Raw genomic sequence first — 21,621 nt, forward strand, 5'->3', positions numbered from 1 at the left:
GCTCGAGATAGATAACTCAAATACTACTGAGGACTGAACTTAACACTTGAATACAACTAGATCTGAACTGAGTAATGAACTAAGGCTAGAAAACTAGCGATATTGAGATTACTGAGAATACTGAGATTTCTTACGTTCAGTATCTATCTAAAAGTACAGTGTTCTTTAACTCACTGAGTTCTGAGAATCACGGTTTGACTGAGATTATCGAGAAAATGAACACTGCCTCTAGATTGTAGCTAATTTGTCAGGCATAAATACCCCCAAGACTCGATAACATAAAAGTAAAATGTATCCATTCTTGGATAATCAAGATCATGGACATTCGTTCACCATCATAATCACTAAATCATCTCTTCAAGTATTTAGAAATCATAAACATGTGATAGTATAAGGAGATATGCTATTGGCTCATACTCCATTCAACAAGGTCTTGCATCAAATACCTAGCATGTATTAAAGTCTTAGAATGTATCGAAGAGCACATAATTGGAGAAATTTCATGCTATCATGTCACAATTCATTTACTAAGGTTTTTCAACAAACACTTGGCATCCATGGGCTTGCACACAATTGGGAATTTCTAGTCAACATGCTATAATGTCTCTAATTCTTTCACATAAGCATTTTATCAAACATATGGGGAGCAGGCTTTGCTTATTCAACAATTTCTACACTAAATTGACATGAACACACCACTTAATAAGAAACTTGAAGATGGTTTATCATAAACATCACATGAATATTACATAATAGGGTCAAATCATTAAACCTCATAAGCAAAACATGAATTAAAAATAACTCAATAATAGCATGAACTCCAATTTCTACACACGTGAATCATGAAAACCCATAAACCTAAGATCATTGAATTTTTTAAAAGGGTTCATGAGCTTCTTGGATGAAATAGACCCAATAATCAAGATTTGCATACCTTAGGGAAACTCTTTCTTGAAGGATCTTGGAGAGATTCTTGATTCCTTGATTTCTCTTGAAGAAGAAAGAAGGGTTTTGATTTTATGGGAACCCTAGTTTTTAGTGTTAAGGAAGAGAAATGAAATTGTGAGCCTGGATCTGATACAAATAGGGGCTGAAACGAGTGGAAAAAAGACCAAAACTCCCTTTTAAAATCGAGTTAAAAATGCAAAACGGGTTTTGCAATAGTCGAAGTAACAGTCCATCGCTCATCCTGACGGTCCGTCGGATCATCCGTTGCACATCAGTCAACAAAATAATACACTGTCTTGATGCGATGCTTTCAGCGATAGTCCACTGTAAATCCAATGGTCCTTTGGATCGTCCATCGTACATTGGCCAGGATGAGGCCACACTACCTCAATGCGACGGTCCCAGTGATGGTCCAATGCAGCATCGACGGTTCGTCATCCAGGCTGTCGCACATAGGACAAAAAATAGAGTCACATCCTTGGTTACAACAGTTGGGGTGATGTTTCTTCTCAAGCTCAACGGTCCATCAACCCGGCCATCACACCTGGGTGGTTTCGACTGCTTTTAGTAAAATGGCCATAACTTCCTCGTCGGATGCCAGATTTTGACAAAATTGGTATTGATGGAAATCTTATTCAATGCTCTACATGACAAAAGTTGATATTAGGAAAATTATACATGGTTCAAAATATTTCTCACTTAGAAAGACACTTCTCAACCTTTTAAGGCCAGAGTTATGCTTCACTTGACACGCTCTAAGGCTCAAACTATGAGAGAATTTTTTGGGGTCTTACATCAAGTACCTTTTCAATGTAATTAGACTATGACAATGTCAATCCTTGTGGAGTTTTGTAGATTCTTATTCCTAAGATCACATCCTCAACTCCAAGGTCTTTCATATCAAACTTTCTCTCAAACATTCATTTTGTCATAAATATCTCTACTGATGATCAACTTATCATCCACATCAAGAAAACAATGACCTTATGATTTGGAGTGTCTATAATGTAAATACATTTATCACATTCATTTATCTTAAACCTGTTTGCCAACATGGTTAGGTAAAACTTTGCATGCCACTGTTTAGGTACTTGTTTTAGTCTATAAAGTGACTTAACAAAATTACACAACTTATTTTATTTACCTAGAACCATAAAACCCTCAGGATGTTCAATGTAAATTTCTTCCTCCAATTCTCCATTTAGGAATGTTGTTTTCACATCCATTTGATGGATTTCAAAACCATATATCACCGCAAAGGCAATTAATATCGAAATTGATGTTATCTTCATTACAGGCGAGTATATATCAAATTTATCAAGGCCTTGCTTCTGTTTAATGCCTTTTACTAAAAGTTTTGACTTGTATTTGTCAATAGTACCATTTACTTTCATTTTTCTTTTAAAGATCCATTTAGAACCTAAAGGTTTATTTACTAGAGAAATATCAACCAACTCCTACGTATGGTTGCTCAAAATTGATTCAATCTCACTATTGACTACCTCTTTCCAAAAGGATGAGTCATAAGATGACATTGCTTCTTTAAATTTTTGGGGCTCATTTTCTAAGAGAAATGTTACAAAATCTGATCCAAATGAAGTTCTTTGACATATACTATGTCTTAGATTCTAATCATTACGTACATCCTCACTTGGTTTATCTCGAGGTCGTTTAGACCCTCCATTAGACAGTATATGTCTAGTTTTATATGGATAAATGTGTTCAAAGAACTCAACATTATCTGATTTAATTACCATATTTTCATTCATATCTAGATGTTTGGATTTATGAACCAAAAATTGACATGCTTTACTACTTTTAGCTTGTCCTAGGAACACATAGTATACTATCTTAGGTTTTATTTTCACCCTTTTAGGCATAAGAACATGAAGTTTTGCTAAACACACCCACACGTAGAAATATTTCAAGTTGGATTTTCTTCCTTTCCATTTATTAAATGGAGTTGATTGTTTCTTTCTATGGGGTACTCTGTTGAGTATTCAGTTAGCTATAAGAATAGATTCCCCCACAAGTTTTGTGGTAAACCTGAACAGATTAATAATGCATTCATCATTTCCTTTAGGGTTCAGTGTTTTCTTTCCGTAATTCCATTAGATTGAGGTGAATATGGGGCCATAGTTTGATGGACAATTTTAGTCTCTACACATATCTCTGCAAATGGAGATTCATATTCTCCACCCATATCACTTCTTATCATATTGATCTTTTTCTCTAATTGATTTTCAACTTCTATTTTATATTGCCTAAACGCATCTATTTCTTCATCCTTACTATTTGATAATGCTCAACTTAAACCTCAAATAAGTGCAAGGCGGTCATCGTCAATTTATTTACCCAACTTCAGAGTCGGGGTCAAATCCACAGGGAACAATGTGAGTTGCGATTCAACTAGTTCAAAACTATAGGTACAAGTTAAATTCAAATAAATAATAAGAAAGGAAGAAATAGGGGTTTTTATCAATCAAACAAATTCTAACATTTCAACTTATTTTAGATCTCAAAACATAGATTTCAATATTTCAAATCAATGATATAGAGAAACTAGGGTTGTGATCACTATGACTATTAATCTCCATTGAATAATAATTGTTCATGATTATCGTGATAGGTGGGAATAATAGATTAGCCCTGCCGATGATACTATCTAACTTATCTCTCGACCTCATCAGATAATTTATTATCTAATTCTCTTAAACTTAGATAACTTATGTATTTCCAACCGGATGTTATCTCAAGTAGATTGATCCAGTTACGGCATCAATCATTAAACAGAAGGTTGGTAGCTTCTGAGTCCCTGTTGATAATCCATGACTCCTAGTCTATTTCTCTGGTAAAAGCAAATAAAACCTAAGGCATAACCTAATGTTTGCAACCAATAGATTCAAGTTAAAACAACAGAATTTCAAGACTTTCCCACAATCACTCAAACCCTAATCCAACTATTAAATCAATGAAATAATAATCATAGATCCCACAACCCTAGTTGTGGGTTTTTAGTTGCTCATAAGATAGAAAGAGATAACAAAGATTGAATTTATAACTTAAAGCAAGTGAACCTACAAAATATGAAATTCAAAGTTGTTTCTCCTTCAAGTACAATATGAATTTCCCACAACTAAATCAAAGGATGGAAAATTGAATTTCTAAGTTATGAGACTAAAGAAAAGTAAAGCCGTCTTTGAAATAAGTTCCAGACATTCCTAGATGTCCAAGATGCCCCATAAAACCCTAAAAGTTTCTATTTATACTCGTACTTTAAGAAAAAAATTCGAAATAAAAATTTCTAAATTTTTAATTTTTGTGATGCCATTTGTGATAGGCTATCACAAACCTGACACCCTTTGTGATAGCCTATCACAACCTAACGCCCTCTATGATAGACTATAACAAATCTAACGACCTCCGTGATAGCCTATCATAACCTGATGACCTCTGTGATAGCCTATCACAAACCTGACAGCTTATCACAACATGTCGTCAGAAAATCTTCAATTTTCTTGTTCTCTCCCTAAACTTGATGACTTCCATAATAGCCTATCACAAACCTGATAGCTTATCACGACATGTCGTCAGGAAATCTTCAGAAACTTTTCAAAACTAAAAATCATTCTTCTTGATGTAGATTTCATGTATTTCCATGCATCTTGGTTTTTCTACAAAATAATAAGAAATATCGTCAAAAACACCAGTAGTTACTTAAGAACTTACAACTATTTCGAGTTAAAAAGTCTTAAATGTGCTACAAAATTCTAGCACATCACTATTTAGAAAATAGACATAATAATACCTCATGCAATTGTTAATAAAAGTTATAAAATATTTTTCCCACCATGAGATGGTATTGACTTCATATCACAAATGTCCGTGTGGATTAAGTCTAAGGAATTGGAATTCCCTTCAACGGACTTATACAAATGCTTGGCATACTTTGATTCCACACACGTTTGGAATTTTCATTTATAGCACTCTAAGTTTAAGTTTGGCAAAACTTCTAAGTTAATAAATTTTTGCAAAGTTTTGTAATTTTCAAGTACTAATCGTTCATGCCACAATTCATTAGACTAAAGCAAGTAAGAAGAAACGGAACTTTTATTGATTTGAACTATCATTACATTTATTTTGAATAGTCCCTCAGTAAGGTAGCCTTTTCCTACATACACATCTCCTTTTATAAGTACAATCTTTCCAAAAATAAATACATATTTGAATCCACTTTTATCAAGAAGTGATACAGAAATCAAGTTCTTCCTTAACTCCAGTACATAGATGACATTGTTAAGAGTCAACACTTTGCCTGATGTCATTTTCCGGTTGACTTTTCCTATTCCTTCAACTTTTGAAGTTGTGGAATTTGCCATATAAATCTTTTATTTTCCTTTATTTATACAAACATGGTGGGTGGAACCAGAATCCATCCACCATTCCCAAGGATTTCCCACCAAGTCACATTCAGACAGTATGAAATGCAAATCATCTATTTCGTTCTTAGATTCAGCCATGTTTGTTTTGTCCTTCTTTTTTTCTTTCTTTCAGGAATGATAATCTATTGACTTGTGGTCAATCTTGCCACAATTAAAGCATTTCCTCCATTTTCTTATGAGGTTGATTTCTTTCTTCTCCATCTTTCTTTCTTTTTTTCGAGTTATAGTGGTCATCTTCTACAATGTTTGCTCCACTCATTGCAGAATTTCCGTTTGACCTTCTTTCTATGGTTTTATTATCTTTTTTAATGTGCAGCCTTACTATGAGATCTTCGATTGTCATCTTCTGTCACTTATGTTTCAAGTAGTTCTTGAAGTTCTTCCACATAGGTGGAAACTTCTCTATTATTGCAGTGACTTGAAATTCTTTGTTCACATCCAAACCTACTATAAAGTTCATGTGAACATTATGAACATTTTTAATATGTTCAAATAAGGTATTGATAAAACTCATACCTTCCATAAGGATATCGTGGATGATAACTTGTAATTCTTGCACTTGAGATACGACGGACTTGTCAATTATTTAATAGTCAAGGAATCTTTCAACAAAGAACTTCTTGGTTGTAGCATACTCAATCTTGTATTTTCTGTCCAGTGCACTCCATAAATATTTTAACATCTTCATTCCACTATACACGTTGTACAAGTCGTCTTAGAGGCCACTTAGAATGTAATTCTTGCAGAGGAAATCAGAATGTTTCCACGACTCCATAACAACAAATTGCTCCTGGTCCAAAGTTTCTTCGAGCAATTCTGGAGCATCTTCAAATGTGAATCTTTCAAGACACAAGTTTGTAAGGTAGAAGACCATCTTATGTTTCCACCTTTAAAAATCAACATCCGTGAATTTTTTGGTTTTCTCCACTTGTTGTATTTCCTACGGAGCACTCATACGATTAATTATAGCAACATTAGTTACTACCACACTTTTCCCAGGATCATTCACATGACTTTAATTAGTTATTTTTCCTATCATAGAAAGACAATCAACTTTAGTATAAAAACATACTAATTACAAGTTCGTAGCAACTTATAAACACAACTTGTTTCTAGTTTAACAATGAAGTTTTTTGGTCTTTCAATCGTTAACTGAATGACCTCTAACTTGTGATGAAGTTTTTTTTTCTTCAAATCACTTTTTAAGTTCAAATGGAGTATAAAGCATAAAATTTTAATCTCCAAAAACCAAACACTACAAATTATGAAAGGTAACTTCTTAAGATTGTTGTGTCGGGTACACAATATGTATGTTGGGAGAACCACTTCAACACAAGTACAATATTATATAAACAACACTAATGAAGTTTTCCAACACCTTCAACACAAGTTAAATAAGAACTATCAAAGAAGTCTTTTATTTTATTAAGAAATAAGATGAAACAGAATAAAGCCAATTCCTCCGAATTGATGGAGTGTCCTTAAGGAAATAACTCCCCTCAAGTACCTGAGGTTGCGGAGTTTTTCCTCCTTGGATAAATGGCTTCACAATAAGAATAAAGAGGTACATCAAACCTTCTGATTTTCTTGAAACTTACTCAACAAGAGATGTTCACACAGAGTTGTTATAAGAAAGAGAAATGTTTTTGCTATGACAAAATTTCATGTACAACCTGTGGAAAAACACAAGGTTACATATCCAAGAAGTGCCCTTTCGAAAAGGAGGAAATGGTTCATTGGAAAGGTGTATCATTTCAGAATAGTCATGTTTGTCCATTCAAAACAGTATCTATTTACCGAACAGTCACAACCATCCGAGCATTCATCATTTTTCCTGTAATAGTTCTTCATGCATTCTACATGCACGTTAATGGAGAAAATTTTTTTTTTTCCATAGATTAAATAAATTTTATCCAAAAAATTATTATCATCGATTGATCACTTGCAAAAATCCAAATCCAAATCTGAAGCCGACGACGACACAAGGTACCTCTTTATTCTTGTATCACTATCCATGTGGATTTTTTTTTCTTAATAAGAACATATGAAAGTTTCATTCTCTCACCAATGTGGGAGAATTAGTAGACTTTTCCTGTTGTGAGAACACTTTCCTTTTTGGTGTAATTTCAATTTCCCTCCACTAATTTCCTCCATTTTCCATTCACACATTCAACTTGAACCCTACACATCTATGTTCAAAGCTAGGAATTCTCAATGCATTTGCACTACCTAGCTTGAGAGGGAGTATTGAGGATATAAAGACTTAGACTATAAGGGAAAAGTAGTCATTGTATCTAATTAGTTAGTTACAAGTTGGTTAACTGGATATTATATTGACTCACTTATACTATTTCATTGATCAAGAAATAAGAAAATCTCAATGATCGTCTTCATCCACCTCTCTTTTTTACCTTTTTGCATCTTTTTGTTACTTCTTTCTCTTAAATTAAATCATGAGAAATTCATGGCATCATTCTTCAACTTGAACAGCTCATGATACTGGAGGAAATATTTAGCAGCAATAGGTATAGACGTGGGTAAAATTAGATGAAGAAAATGTGAGAAATCATATGTGTCTATTAATAGTAGAAAATCAAAATTAGTTCTAATGTACCACAAAGACATAAAAAATACTGAATACTCCTAAAAAAAATGATACATGGTACTAGTATACAACACTGGACATGTTAACTTAAGCTCTTAAAATAGTTGATCATCTGCTTCATTTATGTGGCACTGTCAAAATAAACAAGAAGGTTAAAGTTAAACTGTTTCCAAAAGAGAATGATATTTTGATCGGTCATACAGTGTAAGTTAATAATATGCATGGTTTCATAAATATGAGTAATATCTGTCTGAATATGTATAGCATGACATACTGAAAAGAATACATTGAAACTCTAATTGTTGAAGATGCATGACCTAGCATAAAACCTGTTCTGAATATAATCTAAAATCTAAAATATTAACTACTAATAACTGAAAGTAAATCTGAAACTGAATCACTGAATTGATGTCTTGACTAATACTATGGGAGCTATCATCTAAATGACATGCCCCACTGATAAAATTTGGTGTACAACCTATGATCCCAGTTGGAAGGGTGTCAGTATCGTGCCACGGGTACTAACATTGGCTGTGTTGATCCATTGATGTACTGTCCCGAAGGACTAAGGGTATCAAGCCTAAAGTGATGGGTGACCCATGCAAGGTAGGAAAGCCTAAACTGAAGGGTGACTCCTCATATCCTATGCTGGATGCATAGTTCTAGAGTGCAGAGACTGCTACTAATGACTTTGCCTGTCTGATGTGGAATCCTCAATCCCTACACTTTCTCGATCCAAAATCCTATTCCTAATTGAACTAACTAAGAATATTAAGTTGTTTTAAGTTTAACTGATTATGATGACTGACTGAACTGATAATGCTTATAACATATTTTGAAACTATTCTGAAGATACTAAGACTAAGTAAACAGCTAAGTTTTTGGATATTCATACCCTCCAGCACTCGATATCAATGACAACAAGATCATATCAATATTTTGAGAACATCACATATAATCAATATTCAAAACTCTTTCCTTGAGGCATTTTATTAAACACTTGTCATGCATTGCTTAAACATGGGAATACATTTATTTCAACGCAAATAGCTAGCATGATTTTGAAACTAAATTTCCAAAATAAGTCTTAAATCAATAAACAATACCATTCAAAATATTTAGGGTTTAATAACAACAACAATTTCATGAAAACATGATAGAAACATCGAGGTTCATAGAAATTCATAGGTAAAATTCATACAAACATATAAAAATCATAATCTTTGAACTTGAAATTGGGTTCTTGAACTCCATGGATGAAAACAGCCCATGGATGAACATTTAACATACCTTAGGGTTTTAATCTTGCAAGAAAATTATAATTTTTGATCGTTCTTGGGTGGAGAAGCTTGAATTCCTAAGCTTTCGTGAGAAAGTAATGGTTGAACTTGATGAACAATGGGAGAGATTAGGGTTTCTTGTTGAACAAAATTGGGGAATGTGAGAAAAATATATTCCTGTAGTTGTTACATCTTGTGTTTTCACGACTTAGGGCCATTAAAAAGGACTAAAATGCCCCTGGGAATTTAATATTCAGAATTGGAGTATCTATCTCACCACAACATGATCAGTGTGTCATTGCAATACCCACCATCATGTGGTGGAATCACGGTAACCCACTGGTTTTTAACAAATATTGATTTGGGCATCACTACTATGCGGTGAGTCCCTCATCGCGAAATCCACCACGACACGGAGCAATCGCGGTGGCTTTCTAGAAATGGCGATTGTCTTTTCACCCTTCACCGTGATGCAGTGACTCCCTCACCGCTATACTCACCACGATCTGGCCTAATCGTTGTGTTTTTATATTTTTTCAAAGCTTGTCTTAATAATCCAAAACTTACTCGAGACATGATACTTATACCCCTGAACAAGAATCAACTCATAAACATACATCACAGGGTTGGGAAAGTCACTTTTGAGGGTTATCAAGGTTAGAAGGCTAAAACTTAAGCTAAGTTCCCATTACTTAAAAAATTTTCAGGTGCTAAGTCTTTTATACTATAACGAGGAGCTGGTCGGAACTTAGAAAAGTATGGGGTATTACAATATCTCCCCCTTAGGAACATTTATTCTTGAATGAGACTAAATAAGCTGAGAATACAAAGGCACTGAGATTACACACTGATTATGCATAACTAAAAACATGATTACATGACTAGGTCTAAAACATAGTGACTGGCTGAACTAATTCATGAATGCATGCAATAACATGAAACTAAATACATGGTTTGAATGATAAGTGATAAAAAAGAAGTTTAGGGAGAACTATTACCATGAGCTGGTTCTCATATCTACTTCTGCTTCCCAAATAGCTCCCTCAACGACCTGATTCCTCAAAAGAACTTTGACCAAGGGAACTTCTTTGTTCCTCAGTATGTGAATCTAATGATCTAAGATTTTAAATGGGAGTTCTTCGTAGGAAAGATCGCTCTGAATGTCTATGCTTTCAAAGGGAACAACTACAGTTGGGTCACCAATACAAATCTTCAATAAAGAGATATAGAATACTGGTTGCACTTATGCTAAATTTGTAGGAAACTCAAGCTCATAATCCACCTTTTGAAATGGATCAAAACCTTGTAAAGGCCAATATATCATGGACTAAGCTTCCCCTTCCTACCTAAACTCTGCACTCCATTCATGGGAGATATTTTCAAGTATACAAAATCACCAATCTCAAACTCAAGATCTTTCTTTCTCAGATCTACATAAGATTTTCGTCGACTTTAAGCTTCCTTAAGCCTCTCCCTAATAAATTGTACTATCTCTAAAGCATCAAACAGAATGTTAGGCCCTACTAGCGTAGTTTCTCCTACTTCAAACCAACCAATCGAAGATCTACATCTCCTTCCATATAAAGCCTCAAACGGAGCCATCTAAATACTGGAATAATAGTTTTTATTATACGCGAATTAAATCAAAGGCAAGTGATCATCCCAATTGCCCTTAAAGTTAACTACACATTCTCTCAACATATCCTTAAGGGTTTGAATGTTCCTTTCTTCCTGACCATCTGTCTGAGGGTGGAAGGTTATACTATAGTAAACTTGAGTACCAAGGCCCTTTTGAATCTCTATCTGAAATGATGGACAATGGAACACCATGTAACCTAACCAACTCTCTAATATAGAGCTTTGCATAGTTGTCAGCTGAATAAGAAGTATGGACTAGTAAGAAATAGGCTAATTTGGTCATCCTATCTACAATGACCCAAATCGAATCATATTGCTGATGAGTAAGAGGCAAACCTATTAGAAAATACATGTTCACTACCTCCAACTTCCAAGTGGGAAATCTTGAACTCTTCCATAGACCCACTAGGCTTTTGACTCTCAATTGTAACCTACTGAAAAGTGGAGCACTTAGCCACAAACTCTACAATATCTCTCTTCATCCCACGCCACTAATAGATTTCTCATAGATCGTGGTACATCTTCGTCACCCCTAGAGTAATAGAAAAATGCACACTATGTGCTTTTGTAAGAATCCATTGTTTTCAACTCATCAACACACGGCACACACAATCTACCCTGGCAACGTTGCATCCAATCACCCCCTTGGGAGAAAACCCCTACTTTCATATTTTTGACTCCTTTAACTTCACTAGACTAGGATCCTATCTTGCTTTTCTTTCACTTCTGCTACCAAAGAAGATTTTGAACTATTCTGAACCCAAATACTACCCTCAAATGAATCAACCAAATGAACACCTAATCTGGTATGATTATGAACTTGAACTTCTATAACTAACTTCTTTCTATCACCCTTAACGTGAGAAACACTACCCATAGACAATCTACTTAGGGTATCCTCCACTACATTGGTATTGCCCGGGTGATATAAAATTTATTTATCATAATCTTTCAACAATTCTAACCATGTCCTCTAATTTAGATTCAAATCCTTCTACAAAAACACATACTACAAGTTTTTGTAATCTATGAACACATCAACATGCACTCTATACAAGTAGTGCCTCTAAATCTGTAAGGCAAACACAATAGTTTCTAACTCAAGATCATGGGTAGGGTAATTCTTTTCATGGGGCTTAATCTGTCTAGAGGCATAGGCCACAACCTTACCCCACTACATCAAAACACATCCCAACCTAACTATTGAAGCATCATAGCACATAACAAAACCATCTAACTATCTAGAAATGTCAAAACTAGGGTCGTAGTGAGTCGAGTCTTCAACTCCTAAAAACTTTTCTCATACGAATCTGACTACTGAAGCTTAACTTTATTTTGAGTCAATATGGATATTGGGGATGCAATAGATGAAAATTCTTCAACAAACCATCAGTAAAAGCCAACCAAACCTAAGAAACTTCTAATATCTGTCGAAGAGATGGGTATGGGCCAGTTTCTCACTGCCTCGATCTTTTGAGAATTGACTCTAATACCATCACCAGAAGTAATATGGCCAAGGAAATCTACTGATCGTAGCCAAAATTTCCATTTAATGAATTTAGTGAAAAACTAATAGGCTTTAAGAGTCTGTAATACTATTCTGAGGTGATTTGTATGATCATTTTTGTTACGGGAGCATATAAGGATATCATCAATGAAAAATATGATGAAAATATCTAAGTACTTCTTGAACTCTTGGTTCATCAAGTCCATGAAGGTTGTTGGGGTATTGGTGAGACCAAAGGACATGACTAGAAACTCAAAGTGACCATACTGAATTTTGAAAGCTATTTTTAGAATGTCACATTCTCTGACTCTGAGTTGATGATAAGATCTATCTTAGAAAAATAACTGGCACCCTAAAGTTGGTTGAACAAGTCATCAATTTTGGTAAGTGGGTATTTGTATTTGATAGTGACTTTGTTCAACTGACGGTAGTCAACACATATTTTAAGAGACCCACATTTGTTACGCACAAATAGGACTAGTGCACTGCATGGGGAAATGTTGGGCCTAATGAATCCCTTATGAAAGAGATCTTTCAACTGTTCTTTCAACTCATTGAGTTCGGCTGGAGACATCCTGTATGGTGGAATAGAGATAGGCTTACTATCTAGAAGAAGTTCTATTACAAAGTCAATTTCCATTTTGGGAGGAACTCCAAGAAGATCTTCAGGAAACATAATTGGAAATTCCCTCACTACTAAAATTGACTCAAGAGTTGGTGCCTCGGGATTAGTGTCTTTGACTTGGACAAGATGGTAAATACACCCCTTAGATATCATTTTCTTCTCTCTATGGTACAAAATAAGATAAAACTTAAGAGCTTTAGTACTACCTCTCTATTCTAGGACTAGATCATTTGGAAACTAAAAATGAACTACTCTATTTCTACAATCAACTAAAGCATAACATGAGTGGAGCCAATCTATGCCGAGAATGGCATCAAAATTAGTCATCTCTAACTTGACAAGATCAGCTGAAGTAACTTTCTTAGACACTATAGTTGGATAGTTCTTGTATACCTATCGGACAATAATAGAGAAACCCAATGGGGTAGACACTGAAAAAGGATCTACTAAGACTGACTCTAAAGTTGATGTCTATTTAAGGGGTTATAAAAAAAAGCTTGGGTTCTAATAAATCATAAACATGTAAAGGAAAGACTTGGAATGTACCGATGACCACATCAGGAGACTTTACCTAATCCTGTCAAAACTGAAGGTCATACAATTAATTTGGATGTTGACCACTAGTAGCACTAGAAGTAGCAACCTGCTGAGTCGGGCGGCCGGCTGGAATTGATGACTGATGGGACTAGCTCTGTTGGTGAAAATCCCTACCTTTTTAAGCAACTACCCGACACTCCTGAATCTGATTACCTGGCTTGCCACACCCAAAAAGTAAATCACTATCCGCTCTATAATCACCCTGTTGGTTTCTACTATATGTCTGGCAAAGAAGATTTTTATGAGTACTGTTAACACTGGCTTGGGACTTAGAGCCTGGCTCTCTATCCCTATTATCATATCTGAATTTGGGTACTGAGGCACTAGCTAAAAATGAAGCTGGGACTAAAAATGTCTAGCAAAGCCGAGGATGGTTAGCACCTTCTAACCTTGGCTGATTGAAATTAAAACTACCAGTTCTGGCTTTTTCATTCTCCCTCTCTCTCTCTTTAGTTTTTTGCTCCTCAATCTATTGAGCATCGACCATCAACCTATACAATTCCATCTCTTTAATCAAAATTGTTGTCCTACACTCCTTGACCACACTTTTAGATACCCCAGAAACAAACTTGCTCATCTTAAATCTGCTATCAACTAACGCATGAGGAGCAAACCTAGCTAACTAAGTAAACTTAAGGGAATAGTCATTCACACCCATGTTTCCCTGCCTCAAATTAATAAAATCTAACATCTTAGCCTCTCTCAACTCCAAGTAAAATAACATATCTAAGAAGGCAGTAAAAAACTCTTCCCATTCTATAGGCCCTGTATCTACACCTCTATCTACCTTCCTTTACTTAAACCATGTATGGGCTACATCCTGCAGATAGTAAGAAGCCAATTTAGCACTCTCACTATAAGTCACACCCATAATTCTGTTACCTTCTTCACCATGTCGAAGAATTCCTGTGAATCCTCTTCAAATTTAGATCCTGAAAATAAAGGAGGATCATTCGGGTAAAGTCCCAAATCCTATCTACAGCAGTATTGGCCACTAGGTTGGCTAAAATAGTGGATGGTTGAATATTCTGAACTGCTACAGAGTGAGCTAGAGTAGAGAATACAGATATGAACTCAGCATGAGAAATATGCTTATTCAGGGGATCTTTCTGAATGGGAGAAAGTGCGGGCTGGTTTACATTTCTTCTTTCATTTATATTCCTGGGAGGCATGTTCTATAAACGAAAGGGGGAATAGATTATACAAAGAGTTTAACATGAGCATCATGCTCATTCACATGACATGAACATTGAAAGAAGGGAAATTTTTCCTAAAATGCCTCGTAGCCTCTTGTCTATAAGTGTGGGACACTTTACACCCATGCACAAGACTCTACTTAATGCAGATTTCAGACTTCCTAGGACACTTTAAAACCTTAGGTTAGGATACCAAGGTTATAACGCGCTGAGATTACACCCTGGGCATTACACGATGCTTACAGTCCCGTGTGACTACAAGCTAACCCATGAGCTGGTACCTGGAATTTAACTAAGGATTTCCAAAAGGTTTTAAATGAAAAATTTGATAAAAATCTATAAGACAAAAGTGATAATACTAATAAAAATATCTGACAATGACAACAGAAATTTGAGAACTGACAAACTATCTAAAATATTCGAAAGCCTCTAAACTAACTGAATAAGAGTTGATAGGACAGGCCCCAACTAACTTCATTTAACTACTAAACTGAAAATATAAAGATAAAATAGCTTATCCTTCAAATTTGTAGACTCGCCACTGCTACGACTAATAATCAGGAAAGTTTATGCACGATCTGGGAACTGAGCATTTTAACCTATGATATGATACATCATAGCATAAGAAAAGAGTGTACGATCAGTACTTTGAATGTAATGGTATGCTAAATGAGGTAGGATTATGTGCATGGTTTCATGAACATGAGTAATAACTATTTGAATATATATAGCATGACATACTGAAAAAATACATGGTAACTGTAAGTTCTGAATATGCATGACCAAGCATAAAACTTGTTATGAATATAATCTAAAATCTGAAATACTAAATACTGATAACTAAATAACTGATATTTGTATGCTATGGTCAAGCAAATATAAAAATAAATTAGTAAACTGATATATGTGGAAGCTATCATCTAACCGACATACCCCAATGATCAAATCTGGGGTCCAACCTATGACCCCAGTTGGAATAGTGTTAGTACCATGCCACGAGTACTAACACTGTTTATGTGGATCCACTAATGTACTATACCAAAGGACAAAGGGTTTCAAGCCTAAACTGATGGGTGACCCCTGCAATGTAGTCAAACCTAAATTGAGGGGTGACTCCTCATATCCTATGCTAGCTATGTAGTTCTGGAGTATAGGGACTGCTACCAACGACTCTGCCTGTTTGATAGGAAATCCTCCATCCCTCCACTCACTCGGTGCTAAATTCTACTCCCAACTGAACTGACTCGGAATACTGAACTATTCTAATTTTAACTAATTATGATGACTTACTGAATTAATAATGCTCATAACATATTCTGAAACTATTCTGAATATACTGAGACTAAGAAAACAACTAAGTTTTTGGTTTTCATAACCCTCACGACTCGATATCAATGACAACAAGATCATATCAACATTTTGAGAACATGATATATAATAACTATTCAAAACTCATTCCTTGAGGAATTTTATCAAACATTTATAATGCATGGCTTAAACATGGGAATAGTTCTATTTCAACGCAAATAGCTAGCATTATTTTGATACTAAATTTCCAAAATAATTCTAGAATCCACTAACAATACCATTCAAAACACTTAGGGTTTAATAAAAACAATAATTTCATGGAAACATTATATAAACATCGAGGATCGTAGAAATTCATGGGTAAAATTCATGGAAACATATAAAAATCATAATCTTTGAACTTAAAATTAGGTTCTTGAACTCCATGGGTAAAAAGGGCCCATGGATGTACATTTAACATACCTTAGGGTTTTAATTTTGCAAGAAAATTATAGTTTTTGATCGTTCTTGGGTTGAGAAGCTTGAATTCCTAAGCTTTCTTGAGAAAGTAATGGCTGAACTTGAAGAACAATTGGAGAGATTAGGGTTTCTTGTTGAACAAAATTGGAGATTATGAGAAAAATATTCCCCTTCAGTTGTCACATTTTGGTTTTTCACGATTTGGGGCCATAGGAAAGGACTAAAATGCCCATGTGGATTTAAAATTCAAAACTGGAGTGTCGGTTGAGGCTTCACCTTGACGCGGTGATCAAGTTATCGAGATACCCACTGAGACGAAGTGGAATCACGGTAACCTACTAGTTTTTGACAAATGTTGATTTGGGCATCACCGCGATGCAGTGAGCCCCTCATCGCAAAATCCACCATGATGCGGTGCAATCGCGGTAGCTCTCTGGAAATGACGGTTACCTTTTAACCCTTCACCGTGATGCAGTGACTCCTTCACCATAATACTCACCGTGATGCGGCCTAATCGTGGTGAGCTGCTATTTTGCCAAACCAAATGTGATCCAAACCTTGTCTGAATAATCAAAAACTTACTCGAGATATGCTACTTAAACCCCTAAACAAGAATCAATGCATAAAATTACATCACGGGGTCGGGAAAGTCATTTTCAAGGGTAATCAAGGTTAGGAGGCTAAAACTTAAGCTAAGTTCCCATTACTTAGCAAATTTTTAAGTGTTGGGCCTTTTATACTGTGAAAACGAGCTGGTTTGAACTTAGAAAAGTATGGGGTATTATATAAATGATACTCTACTTCTTATTATCATTATGGTAAGCTTGATCACAAAAATTATATCTACAAATTTTGATAAAGGAATCCTAGCAAATGGATTTGGAGACCAAATACTGAGTCAACAAATCACCATAAAATAGTGCAACCAGTTAATACATACTCACCTCTACTACACGTTAATTTAACAAATTACACTTAGAACAATTTTAGTAACCTTACCAATAAGTCAAAAAATGTCGACAAATATGCTAGTTAAGTCAGATGATGTCAATTCAAGTAAAGTCAACCACCGAATACAACAACACGTATATATATTCCCTAGTTCACTCATGAAACCATTAAACTCACTTGTCCCTAAAAATATGTGCCAAGGGTCTTATAATTTCCCCCTAGTTATAACCTACAGGGAATAATTTTTTTTCCATGTATTAAATCTCAGACACAAGTGTCTGTCAACCTTATCCATCAATAATTTGTGAAAATGTCCAAACACTGGAAGATTCTACAAGCAACAATGGTATATATATAAGAAATCACACAACACAAAGGCAACAACCAAATTTGCAATATCCACAAGATTTACATATAAGTTCAATGAAATGTGATTACATCTAACAACATTCATTAATAAGAAATACTAATAAATAGTTAACATGCACATATAGAACAAGTTGGATTAAACTATGTAACCATCAGCTACCTTAATCCATAATTCCAAAACTCAACTATTCATGATCCTTGCCTTTTCATTCAATATCTTCTTATTTTTATTCTAGAGATAAAGAAAAAACATATAACTAGTGGAATGACCTACCCCATTGCGGACTATAACTCATTCCTAACCCCTACGACTAAGTTCATGATCATTCCCTCTCTATTCTATGGTTTACCTACCATAATACACCAAAAACTTCCAATTTTATGGGTAATTTAGTAATTAAAAAATAAGGGTAATTTAACAATCATTAACCAAAACCTAATGATTTTAAACTTATTTACTCTTTTGCACAAGAAAACCAGCTAAAATTAGTCCTTCACCCTTTACAATCTACGTAAACTAGCATCTCTAAGGCTAGATTATTAATTTACTACATAACAGAGATGAATTTTGTACCTTAATGGATAGGAATGATGAAAAATAAAGCCACAACTGAAGTCCTAAAATACTTTTTAGAAAACTAAACTTTGTTCGAGACTAGCCTAGCCTGGAAATTATAACTTCAAAACTGATAAAATCATAGCACAAATTTTAAATAAGCTATGATTATTAGAGTTCTAGGTTCGTTGTCACTTGGGAATCGACAAAGTCATGTCTGTAGAGTCTATTTTAATAGTATGTAGTGCGCCACACTCATAAGGGAGAGACTACAAGGCATTTAAGAATATTTCTCTTTCTTGTGTTCTATTTTTGAGGTATAGAGTCTAAGGTCCTGAATTCTCCTCTAATTCTTATTTATTTGTTTTTCAGATCATGCCTTCTCAATGATCTGAATCTCACAGAAACTCCTATGTTCTACCTAAGGAAAATGTTGCTAAAACATGTTCTACTTATAGGGTCCAAACCTGGCCTAGGGGTCCAGTTCCTGATTTCCCTCCTAAAGTTCCACCATTTCCCTCTAGTCCTTGTCAAGATCCTCAGGCTAATGTGATGAATGTTGAGTTTCATTAGTGATGTGTGAGCAGATGTTAATATATTTTAGGCTTTTAAATAAGAATAATTTCAACGTCTTAAGCAACTTTTGTCATTTTTGATTGTTTTCGCTTTGATATTGCAGTAATAGTCAAGATGCAAGACAACCAGTAACAACGGAAGTAAAAGAGTTGATTTTTGAGCAAGTAGAGATGAAAGTATCGCGGAAAACTTTTCTGATAAGTTGTCAGCCTTGTGATAAGTTATCCGAAGAACCGTCAGCCTTAGATAGAGAATAGACTTTAGCTGCAATATGCGATGATATCTATGATAGGCCGTTAGATTTGTGATTAGCTGTCAGGCTCGTTGTAAATCTTGGGCAGTGCTTGAGAAATTGAAGTAAAGATGTGAAGACATCCATGATAAGTCATCAAAAGTCTGATAAGCCATCACACCTCATCTTCAACCTAAGGCACAGATTGCCAAAAGTAAAGAGGAGCTGACGACATTCCTGATAATTCATCAGACTCTTGATAAGCCATCACCCATGACATCTTCTGTTTGAAAAAAAATCTATGATCTGTGATTTTGTTTGAAGTATTTAAGGACAAGTTATAGGGTTTTAATTTATCTTCTTGATCATCTTGAAATGGATGAAACTTATTACAAAGGCCCGTTTACCTCTCTTTGGGGCTCTTAACTTAGAATTCAATTTTCAACTCTTTGATTTGGTTGTGGGAATTTTCTCTTGATCTTAGAAGAGAATCAACTTCAGAATTCATCTTTGGTAAGTGTAATTACTTTGAATTATGATTATAATTATTGATATCTCTTTCTTTCTCATGTGGAACTAAAACTCATAACTAGGGTTGTGGGATCTATGATTATTCCCCTATGGATTTAATAGTTGGTTAGGGTTTGAGTGATTGTGGGGACATCTTGATAATTCCTTTGTTATGATTATTATTTATTGGTTGCAAACAATAAATCTCACCTTATGTTGATTTTCTCAAACCGAGAAATAAATTATAGGTAGCGAATTATGAACAAAGATTTGGGAAGGTTAAGCTCCCATCTAATAATTAATATTGAAACAAATTGATCAACTTGAGATAAAACCAGTATGAATAGAATGATTTACTAAGTTTGAGAGAATTAAGGAGTTCAACATCTAGGGAGGTTGAGAAAAACTTAGATGGACTGTCAAAACTAATAATTTGGTGTTTTCCACAAGTCATGAGAACCCAATACTATAGTTATTATTTAATGTGAATTAATAATCATAGTGATCACAACCCTAGTTCCTCTCTATCACTAATTTAAACTATTTGAATTTTAGTTTTGAGCTCTAAAGCAAGTCGAAACTTTAAAGCAAGTCGAAACTTTAATTATTGTTTGATTGATAACCCCCCCCCCCTCTCATTTTATCTTTTTGCAACATTTGCTTAAATTTAACTTGTAGCTATAGTTTCAAATTAGTTTAATTGCCACTCACATTGTTCCTCGTGGATTCAACCCCAACTCTAATGTTAGGTAAATATATTGATGACTACCGCCTTGCACTAAATTGACGTGTAAGTTGAGCATTATAAATAATGATACCATTGCTGGGGAACAATTTAGCATATTGAGTTATTTTTGAATTTTAGCCTACTTGCTTGAATTCAAACTTGTAAATATTTGTTTTTAGTTATCTTTTATCTTTTGTGTTAGGTAGATTTTTATTTTAGTTTACTTATTACTATGTCATCATGGAATAAACATGAGCTTGGTGGTTGGAAATGTTATCTTGATGATCCATGTCTATATTGTGATGGACCTCACTTTTGGAAAGATTATTGATATGCTCCTCAGAGAGATATGTGTGCACCATCTCTATCCTACTGGGAATATTATTTTTCTTTGTGTGGTGGTCAAGATGGACATTGGAGTGATTCCCCAAATTCCCCCTCCCCCTTTTGTGATAACCCATATTCTAGTTCTTCTTATAAGTTTGATAGGTCTTATGGTCAATAAAAGGAAGAACGAAGCACTGGGAATAGTGGCATTGAAGCTATGTTTCAATGAATGGTTGATCTCCCGAAAGAAACGTATGATATCGTATGTGATATGCATCAAAACATAAAGCCAATCATTCATGAGGAGATAGATATAGAGGTCAATCACTCAAAGCATTCTTCTATATTATGTTTAGATGATATCTTGTCTCTGGAACCATTTAAAATAATGGAAGAGTGTGAAGATGAGGAGAAAGAACCCTATATTAATGTTGAGCTTGATGATGAGCAACCCTTGGTGATTTCCCAACCAACCAAACCAACCATGAGAGATGATGCCAAGATTAAGAAAATGGGGCTAGAGGTAAAACAAGAAACCAAGTCAATCTCTTATAAAGACTATAGCCCAATTTGAGGTAAAGAGGTCGAGAAGGATGCAACTCCAAAATTAGGGAGAAGACCTCACTCGAATAACTTTTCAACATTATGCTTGGTGGATGTGATGAAAGTCGAATCACCCAAGCAGATGATCAATTTTGGAAATGAGTAGGTAAATTTCTACATTTTGGAGTTCGTTTTTCCAAAAGGGTATAATACAACCCCAATCTT

Source organism: Capsicum annuum, unplaced genomic scaffold (genome assembly GCF_002878395.1).
Source record: "Capsicum annuum cultivar UCD-10X-F1 unplaced genomic scaffold, UCD10Xv1.1 ctg997, whole genome shotgun sequence".
Lineage (NCBI taxonomy): Eukaryota > Viridiplantae > Streptophyta > Magnoliopsida > Solanales > Solanaceae > Capsicum > Capsicum annuum.